We start from the raw sequence: 13,047 nt of genomic DNA on the forward strand, positions 1-13,047 counted from the left end.
TTTAAGTTAAACTCTTTAAAAAAAAAATCAGTTTTTGCTAGTTCTTAATATTCTCGTGGTTGTAGTTTTAGCGAAATTTTCTCTAGACTTGTAAAATTTTTGCTTAATTTTTGACTGCATAGGAATTATGTATATGCATTTGAAATCCTTTTTATCAATCTTAGGGCTACTTGGCTTAGCTATACCTTATCACTGCTTAGATTTTTGAATTTTAAATCTCCGATACCTTCCTCAATTTTAGTGATTTGGTTTTTCAAGAAAATTTAGGGATACTCCTCGAGAGTGTATCCTGCTATTATAGGCTCAACTGTTTTGTTATTAGCCTCCTCTGTATTTAATGTCTCTAAGACTTGAGCTGTTGTTCCTCCTTCTATTGTTGTTTTCCGGTTCAAATTTGAAATATGTTTCGGATTGTCACTATTTTTATCCGTTGTTACACAAACTTGTCTATCAGTTTTGTTCGGCTTGGTTATGGTTATATTATTGGTAAGTGACTCCCACAATATGCCATATTTTCTTATAGCGTCTATTCCAAAAATAAAAGGGAATGGTAGCTGCTTACATATTATAGCTGTTACTGTTATTTCTTCATTCCCTGTGTTAAATTTTAATGGACATTCACTCAAAATTTTTAGTTTGTGACCTGTTACCGATGCCAGGGTGTTCTGGCTTCTGCTAATGTAATTTTGTACACTAGGGGAAACCTTTTATAGACTTCCTCTGTATTTAAGTAGTTTGACGTGCCTGCATCAAGTAAAAACGCTAATTTTTGGAAACACACAATTTTAAAACAGTACACAATCGGTATATCATTGTTTGTATCCATATCACAACATTTTGTACTACAAAGAGGGTTTTTGAAAAGGAAAAGCTCTGTCGACACTAACAGGCTGCTTTATCTGTTTAGATTCCCACTCTCGTTTTCCGGAAACTTTTTGTGGTTTTTCTGCTTTTTTTCAGTGTTACTATTTCGACCTTGGGTGTTGTTTACCGTTTGTTTTCCAGGGATAAATCCAGGAATATTACTTGGTGCTTGCCAAGTATTGTTTAATCCCTGCCTTTTGAAATGTCTGCCACCCTGTACTTTGAACTTGTCTTGATTTGTATGTTGGGCCTTTCTTCCGAACTCTTTCCCAACAATCTGCCTTAGAGTGATTTGGTTTGCAAAACTTATTGGACAGAAATTTTTTCTCAATGTGTTTGTTGGTTTCCTGTCCTCAAAGCTGTGTCTAATACACTATATATATCTTTCATCTTTCCTCGTTGATTCGCATACTATCTGTTTTCAGTGGCGGTGGGTACCCATTTTTCCTATAGTTACTAACTAATACCGACTCAAGATCATAAATTCCATCTGTTAATCCCATGGAAAACGATCCACGACTTCCATTACCTTTTTTTGATTCCTGCTAACTCCCGTAAAATGTGGCACGCTGTTGCCTCCTTCGAGAGGCTAAGTGATACAGTTTTTCGGTGCTATTTATTTAAATTTTATTAAAGTCCTCATGACTTCATCAATGTTTCCCTTTTTTTCCACAAGGTTTAAAGATTGCTTAAGATTTTCAGATATCCGTGCTAATGCTAGCCTTGGCTGTTTTTCTATAACCCTTGTCTAAAAGTATGTAATAGTACTTTTTGTACCGTCTCGTCACTTCCGCTTTCGTCAAACTGTAAGAATAGAGACCGAAACATTTTGGTTGCATAATCTTGAATACTAGTTGAGATATTGACCGTAACTACCTCTGCTCTTAGCCTCTCGGAAACACTCGTTTTTATGAACCTTGTTTTAAAGAATTCTATTAGAATGCTATTGTCCTTTGGTTCTTTTTCTTTGGTGAATACAAAGTGTTTAAATACACTTCTCCTTAATCTAACTGAAAAACTTCGTTCTTTGGCCTTGTTGTTAAATATTTTAGCCAATTCCTCGACAATTTTAAATTTTTTCATGAATCCATCGACAACCTAAATTTCTACATATTCTGGTATAATTTTGGAAATTTAAAGCACCGTTGATAGGGAAGCCATTTTGTCTTATTGTAAGGTTAACTTTTGCTTTAATATGCAATTTAATTCAGTCATATCGGCCCAGTTTTATAGTATACCATCATCAATTATAAAGTAAACTTAGGTTGCCACCTTCTGTCATCAGTAGTTATAACGAAGGCTTGTATTGATGTAATATCTACCCTTTGTAGGAGGTATAATTACAGTCCTAGGGTAAATAGACTTTAAGTAGCGTATCCTTGGTAATCTGCCCTACTAAACACCTTTAGTGTGACTACTGAAAGTTAGTCGAAAAGCTTAAATTAGGTTGTATTGAGAAGTCTGGTATAATATAATAGTTTTATTTAAGCCACCAAATTACACAGTCTGGTTATTATATATATATATTTATATATATATATATATATATATATATATATATATATATATATATATATATATATATATATATATATATATATATATATATATATATATATATATATATATATATATATATATATATATATATATATATATATATATATATACATACATGAATATATATATATACATACATACATATATATATATATATATATATATATATATATATATACATATATATGTATACATATATATATATATATATATATATATATATATATATATATATATATATATATATATATTAATATATTTATATATATATTTACCTAAGCTTGACACGGTTAAGCGTTTGATAGGAAACTGAGGTAATCTCACATAAAGAATGAATAAAAAAAAAAATACCGGTATGTTTTTAGTCTAAATTTATTCTGTTTTCTCTTAATTTTTTTTGCTTGCAGTAGCTGCAACCCAAATAAGAAAGCTGTACAAAGGACATATCTTCAGCCCATGTATTCCTGAAAACAGTTTTTTCAGCAGTTTCCGAAAATGAAAGGAAGATTTTTTTTTTCAGAATAATAATATTTGCAGGGAAATATCCCATTTTTGTTTAAGGAGCTCAATACCATATGTTTTTACTTATTTTCTACTGATTCCGCCACTCTAGGTTCATATTTTATTTGGCTTTAACTAAACGTGACATACCAACCTGAGGTCTTTCCCATTAAAAATTGAATTCATAAATGGGTTATGAAGTTTCCGCTCAACCAACTTAAATAGTAAAAGTCCATTTTAACTGTCCTTGGTACCTGTAGTCAATTTGACATAAAAAAAGCAAACAATTAAAATACTTTAAAAGCCAAAGCGAGGCTGGTTTTCAGTCAGTGGAAAAGAAGCAACAGAAATCCAAGACAGATAGTTGAAAAAAAGTATACTTAAAACAAAACTCACTTTGAAGCAAACTCTATCAAAACATAAAAATGGCTTTGCACTTCTCCCATCGTTTTTTCTTTTCTAAAGTTAGAAAATAGCCTCGTTTGGGATTCTAAATAATTTTAAATTCATTTTTTTTTAACTTTTTTTCGAACATCATGCATAGGACGTGTTTACTTGAACCAGAAGATATCAGAAACTATTAAAAGATTTTTGACTAATAATTTTAAAACTAATAAATGTCGATCCTTCTGCTTATCACATTTAAGGTATTTAATTATATTTTAATTGAAATTTTTTTTTGTAGCCCTTTATTTAAGCTGAGGTTTTTTGTATGAAAAGTTTGACTGTCAACTGTTTTTGATAAGATTCCTTTATTTCAAACTTGCTTTTCTGTACTTTAAAATAAGTTAAAACACACAAAAATGAAACTTTTTCAAATAGACCTTTATTGCTTACTGTCCAAAATTAATAGCTAACCTGAAAACTACATATATCAAATAAAAGTATTATGATAATCTCTAAAAATTACGAAAATAAATTAAAACACTAAAAATTAGTAATCAATAACTGACTAATCAAATGTAAGTAACACAAATAACAGAAAGGGAGGCAAATATGGAAGAATGGCAGGCTTAAAAAACAAGATTTAAAAAGAGTCATGTGAAAAGAATTTCAAGCAGAAAATGGTCAGCCAATAAAATAAAAAAAAACATCCCCAGGTTTTCTAGCTCCATGAAACCCTAGCGGACGTTGGCAAAAATTATTTCTGTGAGATCACTTCGAAAATTCAAAACCGACTACTGTGTATCATAGAGAAGGACTTTCAAGTGACGATGGAACACTATTTCCGTTTGTTTTTGGTTTTAAGGGATTCTTTACTCTTTTTTTGAAAACTTATTTTGTGCAAAGTTATTTTGATTAATTATATAAAAAGGTAGGAAATATGCCTCAAACTAGTTTCACTTCATAGAATTAAAATACAGAAAACTCACTACACAGTAAAGCTGACAGTAACGTTTAACATTAACAGTAACATTACACAGTAAACATTTTTCTTGCAACCCAAATAAGAAAGCTGTACCCAAGACACATCTTCAGACCATGTATTCCTGAAAACAGCTTTTTCAGCAGTTTCCGAAAATGAAAGAAAGATTTTTTTTTTTTTCAGAATAATAATATTTTTAGGAAAACATCCCTTTGTTGTTTCTTTTCTAAAAGCAGAAAAAAACCTCGTTTTTGATTCTAAATTATTTTAAATGCATTTTTTTTTAACTTTTTTTTTTCGAACATCATGCTTAGGACGTGTTTACTTGAACCAAAAGCTATCAGAAAAAAATGAAAGAATTTTGACTATTAATTTGAAAAATAATAAATATCGATCCTAATGCTTACCAAATTCAAGATATATAATTATATTTTTATTGAATTCTTTTTGCAGCGCTTAGCCCTTTATTTAATCCGAGGTATTTTCAATGAAAAGCCCGACTTTCAATTATTTTTGATAAGATTACTTTATTTAAAACTTGCAATTATGCACTCTAAAATTAGTTATAAACACACACAAAAAAAACTTTTTCAAATAGAGTTTTATTGCTTACTGTCCATAAGTAATAGCTAACCTGAAAACTACATATATCAAATAAAAGTAGTATGATAATCTCTAAAAATTAAGAAAATAAATTAAAACACTAACAATTAATAATCAATAACTGACTAATCAAATGTAAATAAAACAACTCCAAGATAGGGAAGTAAATATGGAAGAATGGGAGGCCTAAAAAACAAGATATAAAACGATTACTGAAAAATAATTTTTGGCAGGAATTGGCGGAATAAAAAAAACCCATCCCCAGGTTTTCTAGCTCCATGAAACCCTAACGGACGTTGGAAACAATTATTTCCTGTGAGATTTTTCATTTCGGAAATTCAAAACCGAATACTATGTATCATAGATAAGGATTTTCAAGTGACGATGAAACACTAAAAATTATTCAAAAGCTGCTGATGTGGGCTGCTAATTATAAAAAAGAAATATAAAATCCAAATACATCTGTTAATTACATTTATTTTCTTTACTCCAATTTATATTACATTGTAAAATTACTGCGTGTTACCTAGCGAAACAAAATAGTAAACTATAAAACCAAAAAAATTATCAATTATATTTATAGTTCCTTTACTTTCGTCCAAAAAAAACCTTCTGCCAAAAAAAAGAATGAATTAAGTAAGTGATTAAACGTTCTGCATATAACTTATGTCAAGTTATGTTACAATCAATTGAAAATAGTTTCAAAGCAAAGAGCCAACCTTCTAAAGGAATATTTTATTTTGGGTCAAAATAAATTTCAGATTAATAAAAATAATCTCTCACAGGTATTACAGTTTTGATGCTGCCCTTTGTACGACCTTCTACTGATCCTGCATGTGTTCTAGTACATCTCACAAAATTACGGCTATGGGCATAATCTACCAAGTAGGGGAAACTAATATACTGAAACTAAAGACCCGATTGAGAAAACACCAGCCAATGCCACCTGGCACAACAGTAAGGGATTCAGTTTTATAGCCTACACAGGAACAAATTACTGTAGCAGACTTTATCCACCTCTGTAGGCTGTGTAGCTCAATGATACCGTTATGGAAGTAGGCAACAATGATTTTTATGAGATTCTTTACTTTAAAATATAACCAAATACCATGCATAATAGAGAAGGATTTTCAACTGAGAATAAAAGATCAACAGTAACTCAAAACCTTCAGTCATTTGATGATAACTATAATAGAATATACAGATCCTAAATGCAACCAATATTGACATTCATTTTCTCCTTTTTACTTTAAATTGGAAATATTACTTAGTGTTACCAAGCAAAACAAAATGGCTAACAATAAAAAAAAAAAAAAAATGTAGAATTTTGTATTTTTTTACCAGAAGAAAGATAATGGGTGCGTATTTATTTTTTTATTTTTTCTTCTGAGGGGTAATCGTATCAACCCAGTGATTCTAAAATATCATGAAAGGGGTTATCCGAACGAAAATAAAAAGTTCTAGTGCCCTTGTAAAAAGACCAAAATAATCGAAGGGCAACTGCAAGTTGCCCTCCAATTAGGCAAGGGTTGCAAGTTGTGAACATCGCCCAGTGTTTAGATAAACTAATTTCTATTAGGAAGTATACAGCCATTTTTTGGAAGGTGGGGGGGGGTTTGGGGCGCGGTTGTGCTTGGGGGGCTTTCTAAGGAGATAATGGTCCTTGGGAAGAGAATTTTCTGGGGAAAGAATATTCGCGGGAAAATTTTACACTGGGGGCTTTTCACGGAGTTACTATACGAAATACTATATAACGGTCTTACATTCTCAGTGCCAAATTTTTTATATGGAGATGTTCCAGGGGCTTTTTCCCGCGCGTTATGTTTTCTGGAAAATAATTTCCATGGACCGGGGTATTTCTGGAGTCATCTAGAAATCAATTAGTAATTAGTCTTATTCCAATGAAAAATGCTAAGGAGAATTTTTGGGGTGAATCGTCCACAAGCAATTTAACAGAGGGGGGGGGGATTCTCAGCGAGGAAGGAACGGACTGGAGGGAAAGGGGTAGACTTTACGTTTGATGAAAATGTCCACGGAGGAGTTGTCCGTGAGGGGGAGGGCTATATTTAAGAGAGGGTGGGCCAGATTTACCGGTAGTATTTGAAAAACGAACAGAAATTATGCCATATATGAAGGGTTGCCCCCTCCTCAATACCTTACTCTTTACGAAAGAGTTTGACTGTTTACTAAAATTTAAACACAGTTTCAATGTTTTAATTTTTCATGTGCGGTGAGCCAAATCGAACCTTCATTAGTTGAAAAACGTTCAAAAATTAAATAAAAAAAAGAAGTTTTTTAACTGAAATTAAGGAGCGACATTAAAACTTAAAACAAACAGAAATTATTCTGTGTATGAAAGGTTCTGTCACCTCCTCAGCGCCTCGCTCTTTACTCTACAGTTTGACTCTTTTTCTCAACTAAACTTTTTAAAACAATAAAAAACTTGTTATATCCATACATTTAAACGGTTTTTACCTAGTATGTAATCTTTTATGCCCGTTCAAATGGCGAGATCGACAAAAGTATTTCATACATACCTCACACTTAACCGGTTTTTCACTTGTGTGAACTCTCTTGTGCACAATCAAACTGCTTTAATGAGAAAAATATTTGTTACATAAGTTACAGTTAAACAGTTTTTTACCTGAATGCACTCCATGGTGTATATTCAAATTGCTTGATTTAGAAAAGCCTTTGTTACATATAACAAATTTAAACAGTTTTTTAACATGTGTGTGTTCTCTGGTGGTAAATCAAATGGCCAGAATGAGAAAAACATTTGTTACAAACATCACATTTAAACGGTTTTTCACCTGTATGCACTCTTTGGTGAAAAATGAAAATGCTTGATTTAGAAAAGCATTTGTTACATACATCAAATTTAAACGGTTTGTCACCTGTGTGTGTTCTCTGGTGTTTAATCAAATTGTGGGATCGAGAAAAGCATTTGTTACACATGTCACATTTAAATGGTTTTTCACCTCTGTGTGTTCTCTGGTGTTTGATCAAATTGCCTTTTTCAGAAAAGAATTTGTTACATACATCACATTTATAAGGTTTTTCACCTGTATGTACTTTTTTATGCCCGTTCAAATGGTGAGATAGAGAAAAACATTTGTTACACACATCAAATTTAAACGGTTTTTCATCTGTATGAACTCTATGGTGCATTATCAAACTGTTTGATAGAGAAAAACACTTGTTGCATACATCACATATATACAGTTTTTCTCCGGTATGTACTCTTGGGTGCAAAATCAAACTGTTTGAATGAGGAAAGTCTTTGTTACATACGTCACATTTATACGGTTTTTCACCCGTATGAACTCTTTGGTGCAAAATCAAACTGCTTGATTGAGAAAAACATTTGTTACATACGTCACATTTATACGGTTTTTCACCTGTGTGCACTCTCTGGTGCATATTCAAACTGCTTGAAGTAGAAAAGCAATTGTTACATACGTCACATTTAAACGGTTTTTCACCTGTGTGTGTTCTCTGGTGGTAAGTCAAATGACCAGACTGAGAAAAACATTTGTTACATACGTCACATTTAAACGGTTTTTCACCGGTATGCACTCTATGGTGCATGATCAAACTGTTTGAATGAGAAAAACATTTGTTACACACATCACATTTAAACGGTTTTTCACCTGTGTGTGTTCTCTCGTGTGTGTTCTCTGGACTATTAGAAAACATTTCCTGATTGTCTAAGCTTTTCGCTCCTGATTCATATGAACTTGAGAAACCGCTAGTGGAAGGATTCTGTGAAACTACTTGCAATGCATTTTCCTGTAGGTCTAGTTCAGACAGGTTTGGTGAAAAATGACCTTTCATAAGTAGATGTTGTCTCATATCACCAATAAATTCACACAAACAAATGGGGCATCGTCCTGTTTCTCCCATTTGGTGTTCCATAAAATGTGGAACAAACTCTCTGTAGTCACGAAATACTGCCGGGCAGACATCGCACTCTATTGGGGAAAGTTTTTCACAGCCAGTGTCAAAATGAAGATCTAGCATCAAAAATGATTTCTCTATTTTCCCACAGGAGTCTATTTTCCCACAGTATTTTCCCACAACGCCAGATCCCAGCGGTTAATTCTTCTATAGCCTTCTCTTCCAGCCTTTTCACGACAACAATTAGTTTTGGGCCTAAGAGTTCCGGCTGAATTATATCATCAGAATCGTTCAGAGTAGAAATCATTATCTCTGAAATGAGAGACAAACAAATTAAGGCTACCATAACAATTATAAATAAAAAGTGAGCGTTTCAGAAGTAATGCATGTGTAGGATCTAGATTGTCTCCCCAATCTTTTTAAGTTTTTAAGCTATCAGATATAATGCGGATCAAGTTCGATCCTAAATTAAATTAGAAGGAGGGAAATGCTTCAAACTAGCTTCAGTTCATAAAATTAGAATTTTAATTGTTTAAACAGATAGTACATAGGTAGTAATTTTGTTATGTTTTCAATAGCAATTTAATATTATGATCCTGAAAACCCTAAAATGAAAACAAATAATCTACAACTTTCTCATTTTTAAATAAACAAAATTGTAAAATACTACTTAAAGGTAATACTACTTAAAGTTATTAAAAAAAGTTATAAATTATAAAAGTTAAAATATAAAAAAAATATAAATTATAAAAAAGTTATAAAAGTTATAAATAATAATAATATAAAGGTATAAAAATACTACTAAAATTCATAAAAAAAAGAGAAATATATAGAGACTAAACCAACACGTGAATGAGACAATAATTAATATTCCCCTCTAAAATGTATAATATTGCATTAAAATTATATTCGGTAACAAAATTATTAATTCGTTCAGTCAACATAATTCCTTTGCATACATTTGACTCTTAAAGATTTTTGGAATCACTTCCAGCTTAAATGCATATTGCAACTTGCCCCATCACTCCAAAAGCTTTTATATAGTCCTGGGCTACAAAAAAGTGGTAGACTGTTTTAAAAAAAATATAAATACGACAAACGGGTCTATAGCCAGTAAATGAAAACGAAGAAAAAAACAAAAACAGATATTTATCCCGTATCAAACAAGGCGTCTTCAGCGTAGACAAAAAAATAAAAACTAAAACTAAAAAATGTATATAAAAATAAAATAGAATCATCTAAAATTATAATATACAAATGATTAAAATATAAAATTTGGAGGTACCTTCGTGAAACCATCACACAAAAGTAACTGGATTAAATCCTCTAAAATACCAAATGAACAAGGAATAAGTTATTGCGGCATAATTTTATGCAAAACTTTTGATGCTACTATTCGCTTAGGTTTATTATTTGAACTAACCCCTAGGACATTTTGCAATACTTTATTTTTATTTTTAAATATGGGTTCCTTTTTTTTAAATACTATCATAAATAGGACCAATATTTATATTCCCAGCATCACTATTAATCGATAAACCTGCAAAAATATATTTTTTAATTTCTAATGGTTCAAGAGCCCATTGCGAGAAACCTTTTTCATTGGAAATGGCCTCCTCGAACTGCACAAAATGGTCCGAATTAAAAAATATATGTTCTGCTAAGGCTGAAGTGAAACTGTCCGGAGGTTTTGTAAATTTTAGAGCATGATCTATTGAATTCCGGTGCTCAGTAAATCTTTCTATAAATTGCTGGTGTGTTCGACCGATGTAAAGTTTCCCGCAAAGCAAGCGATACTATAAATTCCGTTTGACAAAATATTCCGTTTTATATCTTTTTCAGAATTTAGAAAGTTACTCAGTGGTCTGATTGATTTAAAACAAGTTGAAATATTATGTTTGAGTAAAGTTCGTTTGATTTTCTCCCCAAGAATTGGTATGTAAGGTAATGAAATGTTCCTATTGGAAATTGTGGGGTCCAAAAGTTGAGAACCTTCGCTTTAATTGCCCTTTTCATGCTTAATCTGCCTTTTCTGTATTTTTTCATTTAAAAATTTTACACGATATCCGTTACAAAATAAAATATATCTAAGATAAAACATTTTTCTAAAAAAAGAATCCGGGAAACAAATCTTCAAAAAAATTAAAAACCGTGATATTACGTGTCCTTTTTTTTTTTTTTTTTTTTTTTTTTTTTTTACTGAAATTGGGTAATATTAAATAAAATTTAATACATGTAATTTTTTTTATGTTTTCTTTAAATTGAAAAAAGTAAACTATTATCACTCTATATTAACAAAATATCTAAAAAGGGTAGACTATCTTGTATTTCTAACTCTAGAGTAAATTTAAAATTTTTGTCAAACCCGTTTAAATGGTCAAGGAACAAATTTAAGGAATCCAATCCATGCTCCCAAAAGCATAAACCATCATTACTAAACCTACCCCAGAAACTAGGAGATAGGAAAAAACAATGAACAATTTTGCTGGTTTTACCCAATGTGACAATTCTTATTTCTTATGAACAGCTGGTCATAAAATGCTTTTCAGAAATTTTGCAATCTGGAAAGGTAATTGTGACTGAAATATTTGGATATGGATGATTAGCCTTCGAGGAGCTCCGTGTATCTATCTCTACCTTTTCTCTCTCCGACGGGGGCTGCGCTTTGGTGAACTTTTGACAGGTTGAAAAGCCCATCTAAAACCCAAAAGAAGGCACAATTATTTACCCTCAACCCGGAATTGATCAAGATCAGAAATTTTGTGGGTTTAAAATTTTAAAAGAGGTAAAATCTCACAGTTGAACTACGCACTATTCCAACCGACAATAGCATCACGTCATTAAGCTGCATCATTTAGCTGCGAATAGCGCTGGCGTTGCGTGAAACGCGAATAATAAGAATAATAATCCTCAGCACATTAGTGTCAATTTTTGTTTTTGGAGCTGGTTAAAAGAAATATCTAGAAAAGCAAAAATAGCAAGAAGTTAACATGGTATTGTTAATATGGTATTGTACAAAGAGGAAATTTTACATTTATGGTTTATTATATGAATCCAAAACGCAAGGAATACGATTTAATCATTGGTCACTAGGAATTTAAATTTCAAATAAAAGAACTTCAAGTTTTGATTTAAAAATTGGCCATAAAAAATTAGATTGTTTTTGGAGTTGACCAATCATCCCTACCAACCTCAGTGACTAATCTTCAACCAATTTTACCAATCTAGTAAAAGTACATATATTATTATTAAAAGCTCAAAGTATTATTTTCTTTGTTTAAGATTTTTTTCATGTTTTCACTGAATAATATTAAGGTTACCTATGGTTTCTTGTTTTTAAGTGATCCCATGTCTGTCCTATTTGCAGATGTAAAGGGTGTGCTCTTATCCATTTTTTAATGTTGTCAAACAAGGAGATCTTATATTGAACTGAGATCTAAGGAAGTAAAAGACCCTTTCCTATTTGGGGAAATAATTTGACCTGAGCAAACGTGGCGAAACAGGAATTATAGCACATTTTTTCAACTTTGCTATTAACTAGACTATCCTATTTACTTGATGATAAGGTTTTTACGGTGCTATATTTGTATAAATATTTAAGTAGAACACAATAGGAAGTGTAACCTTTTTTTTTTTTTTTTTTTTTTTACATTTTTATATAAGGAACAAGGATGCATTAAATAAAAAAAATAATGTGCTCAAAGTAAAGAACGTAGTTTAAGCTTAAAGCGAGCAACAGTTTTTATTTTACTCAACGATTTTTTCGCCAAATTCTTGAGGGGGGAAGGGATTGAATGCCCCCCCCTCAAAGACGCCACGGGCAAACACCATCACTTCTGAATAAAAAAAAAGTTCAGGATAGTAGATAGGGAATGTCTCCTTTACTTGAAAGAAATCATTCAGTTTGTGTTAATTTTTATTAGTTTCAGCTTTGACTCGATGATTCATTTTAGATCAAGAACGTTTTAGGATTCTTCCGTTAAATTTCTACTACTATCAGCTCACTACAGTAACAAGCCACCTGAGACAAATACAGCTAAGAACGCCCCTGCTCAATCCAAATGTATTCAAAACTTACTTCTTAACAACTTCCCAGGACGCTCCAAAGCCCTTTAAATCTTTTCTTACCACCTCCCCATTCGAGGACAAATTGGATTACTTTTCGTTTCGACCCTCGACAGTAGGATGACAAAGCCAGTGTGTTACAGCCTGTCATCCATCATTCCGAAACAATGCTCTAGCATTCTCATTCT

At 31.6% G+C, this 13,047-nt stretch overlaps 1 pseudogene; it reads right to left on the minus strand.

Annotated features, from left to right (window-relative positions):
• Positions 1-263: 263 nt before the first annotated feature.
• LOC148943740 (uncharacterized) lies at positions 264-9,101 on the minus strand (annotated as a pseudogene).
• Between the last annotated feature and the right edge of the window lie 3,946 nt (positions 9,102-13,047).

This window comes from Artemia sp. Qi Xiang Cuo, chromosome 15, assembly GCF_049724085.1.
Source record: "Artemia sp. Qi Xiang Cuo chromosome 15, ASM4972408v1, whole genome shotgun sequence".
NCBI classification, from domain to species: domain Eukaryota; kingdom Metazoa; phylum Arthropoda; class Branchiopoda; order Anostraca; family Artemiidae; genus Artemia; species Artemia sp. Qi Xiang Cuo.